Here is a 6,720-nt window from a genome sequence, read left to right on the forward strand (position 1 = left end):
GTAGAAAACTTCAGTGTAACATTGTGTTAAGCCTTGAAAATGATCAAGACTACACTGAAGAAATTGCAAAAAATCAAATATCTTTGTTAGGGATGATTTTAGAGTCTTATAGTTGCTTTGTTGCAGGAAAGATCGGAAATCCAATGCTCACGAAAGAGGATTACGATCAAATTGATGCTAAGGAAATGGAATTGATGGATATCAAATGGTGTATGGCGAGTGTGATGAGACGTGCTGAAAAGTTTAAACAAATTACAGGTCATGATGATTTTCGTGATGCAAACGTTTCAGCTTTAGGTTTTGATAAATCTAAAGTTACGTGTTTTCGTTGCAGAGAGAAGGGGCATTTCAAGAGGGAGTGCAAAAACCGTGAAGCTACCGGAGCCCAGAATCCTTTCGGAAACAACGACTATCACAAGAAGGCCATCTATCATCAAATCACACCACCAGCACAACAACAGGCACAAACAGTTCATGGGAGAGATGTGGTTGATAAAAGGGCATGTGTTGTTAGTCAGGGAAAATATGATAATTTTACCTGGGAAAAGTATCTTCCGAAAGATAGCAAAGTGTGTTTGGCTGAACAAGATGATGAGAAGTTGGCTGAAGGTTTTACCTGGGATGATTTTTGTCCAGATCAAGATCTCATGGCAAAAGAGATGTCCAAAAACACTTCTCATGCTTTCTTTGCTAATGCTTATGATTTGAAATGTGCAGAAAAGTCATGGAAGCTGCTGAAGAAAGACGAAGGAAGAATAAAGAAGAGGAAGAAGAGGAAGAGCGATTAAAAGCTGAAGCTAAAGCTGAGAAAAGGAGAAGAGCTGAATTCTTACAACATAACAGGACAGTCAATGAGGTTCCTGAATTTGAAGTGAAAATTGACACTGAACCAGTCATAGTCCAAGAAAAGTGCATGAACTGTGATTCGCTGATCAAGCAAAACAATGAGTTGTTGCACAATATTCATAAATTGAAAGAATCGTACGATACGATGAACAGAGAAATCAACAAGTATACAGATTCGAGTGGTGAACAAGCTGTGGCAATGAACACATTGAAAGTAGCATATCTTAGGCAGCTTGATGATGCGAACTTTCATATTAAGAAATGTGCTGATCTCGAGTTGGAGCTGGCAACACAAAAGATAGAAACTGAGAAAGTTAAGAAGTTATTAGATAGTTACTCATGTTCTACTTTTGTTGTTGACAGGATTTATCCAGTTGTGAAAGATTTGAAGACGTTTAAAGAAGTGAATACATCTGAAGAAGAAAAATCCGTGACAAAAGATGAAGAAAAGTTGAAGAATTCTGGTAAGAAATCAAGTGTGGTCTATAACAGATGTCCGCCTCCGGTCGAAAATGTATATTCACCTCGAAATCCAAATTCTGAAAGAGTCAATAAAGCAATCAATTTGCAATGGGAGTCTGGGTCGTCGGATAACTTGCCAGAAAGTATTGATATCACATATACGTCATCAGACACTGATCATGAGTCAAAGTTAATAAAAAGTGTGGTCGATCAGGTGTTAGATAAAGATGACAGTGAGGAGTCAAATCCGGAGTCCAAAACCGAGTCGAAGTCGACAAATAAAAAGGACAAACGGGTTTATGATAAAGAGTTTTTACTTTCGAAATCTAATTTGAATGATGAATCGATTAAAGTAGCATATACTTTGAAAGGTTCTGACAAATTATATTCAGATGAAAGTTTTCCAATAAGAAGTGTCAGACTTGAAATGATCCAAAAGGTTTTCAAAATAACAGAAATTAATATTTCTGAAATAAAAGATTTCAATCTTAATGGAAAACCTAAACAATACACTTCAAGAGATCAACAAAAAATCAACAAGAAAATGGGTTACAATTGTGGTTACAGTTTTCGACAGAAACCAAACCATAATCGTAATTTCAAAAAGAAAGGTCTTGGTTTTGTCCCACCGAAAAACTATAAAAATGAAAAAATGTATAAACCAAAAACTGTGTTTGTTTCAGGAAAAACGTCAGAAGCTGAAAAAGAACAATCATTCAGAAAGCAGTCTAATCAGGAATTCCTTGCCAAGAAGCAAGAAGAACTGAAAAAGAATGAAGTTCCAAAGAAAATTGAAAAGAGAACTTGTTTTCAATGCAAAATAGCTGGTCATGTGGCAAAGGATTGTCCGAAGACATTCAAGCCAAAACAGGAGGTCTCTGGGAAAATGAAAGAAAAAGTAGTTGAAAAGACTGAACTGTCAACCCGGAAGTTTACTGGCTTTGAAAATTCAATTTTTGAAAAAGGAGAATGTTCAAAGAGTGCTTCAAAAAGGAAAGAAAATGTGCCAAATCAGAAATGGGTTGTGAAAGGTTCAGGTAATAGTTCTGGTGATGAATCTGATTCCATAAAATCAGAGGAGCCACGTGTTGAGAAAAAGGTTGAAAAGAAAGTTCCGATAGTGGACGATGTGAATTTTCCGCCACTGAATGCTAAAAATTACAAATCCAAAATCGGAAAAGTTGAAATTTCAAATCAATTTTATTCTGACAAGAAGAAATTTGATGTTGAAAAAACTTTCAACGGAAATGTGAAACGTATCTTTGGACAAATGGTCAACGGTAAGGCCAAAAGTATCAAAGATTTTTATGCTTCCAAAGGACGTGTTTACAAGCCTGTTGAAAGTAAAGATAAAGAAGATGTTGTTACACCCAAGGAAGGTCAGGCTTGGGTGGATATATTTTTCAAAGAATAAAAACCTGACTTGCCGGAGATCCCAAGTTGGTATTGTGGATCATGAATCGGCATCCTTCTAAATTTGTGTTTGAGGTATTGTAGGAATTGCCGGAACTCCCAGGTTTGTAAGCAAGGAGTAGGAATCGGCACCTTGAGAATTCAACCAAAAGATGGTAATTGGTTGAAAAACAGGTTTGAAAAGCTTAATTGCTAAATCTACAAGTGGTTGTATGTTTGTGGATGTTATAAGTGGTTCAGAATGAGAACTAGTTGATCGTACAAGTGGTTAAATCAAGGTCATTAATTTGAACTTGAGTTAACTATCATTCATAAGATTGGTAAAACAATATGATGATTTGAACCCCAATTTTACAAAAGGTAAAAACAACTAAACTTATTTTCCTGAAAAACCATTCTGATTAAAACAAACTTGAGTGTTTTGAAATCATTATGGGAAAATAGTTTGTTGTGATGGGGAGTTCTGATTGTTTAAGCCAAACGGATGGAGAATTGAAGAGTTTCGATATCAGTTGTCATGTTCTGTACAGTTTGTTTTCAATTTTCTTTAGATGTATTTGAATTTTAGGGGGAGTAAGAATTTTAGAAAATCCAAAAACATCAGAAAATTTGAAAAAGACAAAAACATGATAAAACTGAAAAATGAGTTTTGTTTCGAAAAAGAGGAAATGATAGTACATCAGTGAACTATCACAGCACACTAAAGAATTGTAAAGCTAAAAGTGATAAACAATCTTACTGTGGATGTGCAGTAGGTTTTCACACATTTAGTAAATTGAAACGAGATATAAACCTAAGCAAGTTTGAATGAAGCTTAATTCGTGGGTAACTATTCTTGAATATATGGGTAACCCCCGAAATCTTATTTGAAAGGTCCCGTATTCTGAGATACTAGGTCTTTATGCTCAGTGATATCTGGGGTATTATTCCGGGACTTCTGCTGTATGGAAATACTGACCTAGTCCCCGAATAATACTTTCTGCAAAAAGCTTTGAAATACAAGCTCGCCCTCAGCAATCTGATTAAACAATAAAATTGATAATCTTTGCTGTTGTAATAAAAGATCCTCTAAAGGGGACCCACCAAAAGTCGAGCCGTCATCTCTCTGCTGAACGGAAGTTCTGACCTGAGCTCTCACGGTTTCGCATCTACCCCTTTACAGATATCATCTGTGGTATACTCACCTGTAAGACTGAATATTTGGGATCTGGATACGGGAGTATATTCAAGTGGAGTGATACACAATTAAGTTTTAGTTTCTAAAACATTAATATCGTATCTCGAATCAATTGAAGTCTGTGTGAAAATTTAAGTGGACAAACATACTGACAATCTAGGTAAACTGTTTAGAACTTAATATGTCATCAAGCTTAACGGTGTTTGTGATCTGTTTCATAACTAATATGATCCTCTTGCACAAACTCACAAAAATATTGTCTGTAAATAGTTATTTTCTGCTTTTCTACTTTCATTCAGAAAATTCAAAAAGATTTTTGGTGTGTTTTAGCATAAATTTTGCAAAAGTCAAAAAGAGTTTCGACAACTGGTGTTGAAATACTGATTTTCAAAATTCAAAGTGTTAAACTTGAAGAACTAGTTTGGGAGAGTGTATGTGAAGATGGTAAATTTGTTTGAAAAGAGCTAGTAATTGATTCTGAATGCAAAATCATTGTTATAAGCTTATCAACATAGTTTCTGAATTGTTGGAAAGTTTTAATCTTTGAAGAAACTTATGGTTGGGTAGAGATTGTGCAGGACTTGAGCCAGATATTGATCCTGAGAGAGAATGGAACCAGGTATCGATCTGGAACTTGATGGGAGCCTGTTAATAATCTTGAAGTTGAAGAATGAAGATGTGCATTCCAGACTATGATCCCAGCTGTTTGAGAGGGGGAGTCTGAAGACACCGTGTAAACAGTTGAAAGAGAAAAGGTTATTGATGAAGATAGAGAACGAGGATTCTTGGAATGACAGATATTTCAGAGGAAGATTGACGACTGATGAAGATTGTAGATTGACATGTACGAAGACTCTATGAAGACTCCGTCAACATCCGAGGGGGAGTCTGTTAGTGCACTTACGTCTGTCGACTACGTCTTACATCGAGTCTTAGAGATGAAGAGATCAGACATGGCACGGAAACCTAGAATTAGATGTTTATCATAGGTCGCTTTTATGTACACTTCTAGGTTCGCTTTTGTGTCAAGTCTAGGTTAGGTTTGCTTATAGGTCATGCTGCTAGGTCCGTTTTTATGTCACGATGTAGGTCCGCTTATACGTACATGTACATATAAGCGAACCAGCTTGTCTATAAATAGGTCCATAGGAGCGAACCATAAACACATAGTTGAAGGTGTTTTTGTTCCGGTATGCTGCCGAAGTGTTGTCAGACCTTGTAATTGTGTTCAATATCAATACAACAGCAAGTTTAAAGTGAATCTAGCTAGAACTGCACCAAATCATTAGTTTCCGCCTCTTGATTTGGATAGAAACTTCTCTGATCGACTCAAACAGAGCCGAACGCGATCCTACAGTACAATCTTCACAGATCACAAGAGCCTACAACACATATTCAACCAGAAGGAGTTGAATATGAGACAAAGACGTTGGGTTGAGTTGTTGAACGACTACGACTGCGAAATTAAGTATCATCCAGGGAAGGCGAATGTGGTCGCCGACGCCCTAAGTCGAAAAGAAAGGATCAAGCCCATAAGGGTTAGGGCTTTAGAGATGATTATCCAAACAGATCTTTCTCTGCGCATTCGTGCCGCGCAGATAGAAGCTCTTAAGGAAAGAAACCTTGAAGAAGAATATCTCCGTGGGATGGAGAAGCAATTGGTGCCAAACGAGGAAGGAACGTTATGTTTTGAGAAAAGGATTTGGGTTCCTCTGTTTGGTGGTTTGAGGAAAGTTATTTTTGATGAAGCTCACAAATCACGGTAATCTATCCATCCAGGAGCGGATAAGATGTACCAAGATCTTAAAGATTACTACTGGTGGCCTAGGATGAAAGGCGATGTTGCTGTTTATGTGAGCAAGTGTTTAACGTGCGCTAAAGTGAAAGCGGAATACCAGAAGCCTTCAGGACTTCCGCAACAACCAGAAATTCCCAAGTGGAAATGGGAACAAATCTCCATGGATTTTATTACAAAGTTGCCAAGAACGCCAAGAGGTCACGACACTATTTGGGTAATAGTGGACCGATTAACGAAGTCTGCGCACTTCTTACCTATCAGGGGGAAGGATAATACGAGCAAGTTGGCTGAAATTTACATGAGAGAAATCGTTACACGCCATGGAGTACCTCTCTCAATCATCTCTGATAGAGACGGAAGGTTCGTATCAAGGGTTTGGCAATCCTTCCAAGAAGCTTTTGGCTCACAATTGAATCTGAGCACTGCATTTCAACCACAGACCGACGGACAAAGCGAACGGACGATACAGACTTTGGAAGATATGCTGAGAGAATGTGTTATGGATTTGGGCGGTAGCTGGGATAAGCATTTGCCATTGGTCGAATTTTCATACAACAACAGCTACCACACCAGTATTGGTGCCGCGTGACGGGTGGTCCTTGGGACAACCCTTAAGCATGTTAAGATATGAAATAATCCTCCATTTAACCGCGTAATTATCTTGAATTAGATAACTACGATGCTTATGTTTCAGGTGCGAATTAGGAGATAAGAGATGGATAAAAGGCAGCTTATGGATGCTTTGGTGGAAAACGGGTCGAGAGAAGAACACAAGACAAAACATAGGAGTCAAGGTTGCTGAGTACCGTAAATTACGGTACTACCGTAATTTACGGTAGACTTGATTTTTGTTGATTCCTGCACCGTAACACAGGCTTGATTCACCGTAACCATTTGATGTCCACCGTAAATTACGGTGGAGCCGTAATTTACGGTGGAGCCTGAACGTGAAAAATGTAACTGCCACAATATACTCGGTTTTGGTGTGTCCTTTGGGATTATCTCATCATAGACGGTTCTTAGA

The sequence above is a fragment of the Helianthus annuus genome, chromosome 11 (genome assembly GCF_002127325.2).
Source record: "Helianthus annuus cultivar XRQ/B chromosome 11, HanXRQr2.0-SUNRISE, whole genome shotgun sequence".
Lineage (NCBI taxonomy): Eukaryota > Viridiplantae > Streptophyta > Magnoliopsida > Asterales > Asteraceae > Helianthus > Helianthus annuus.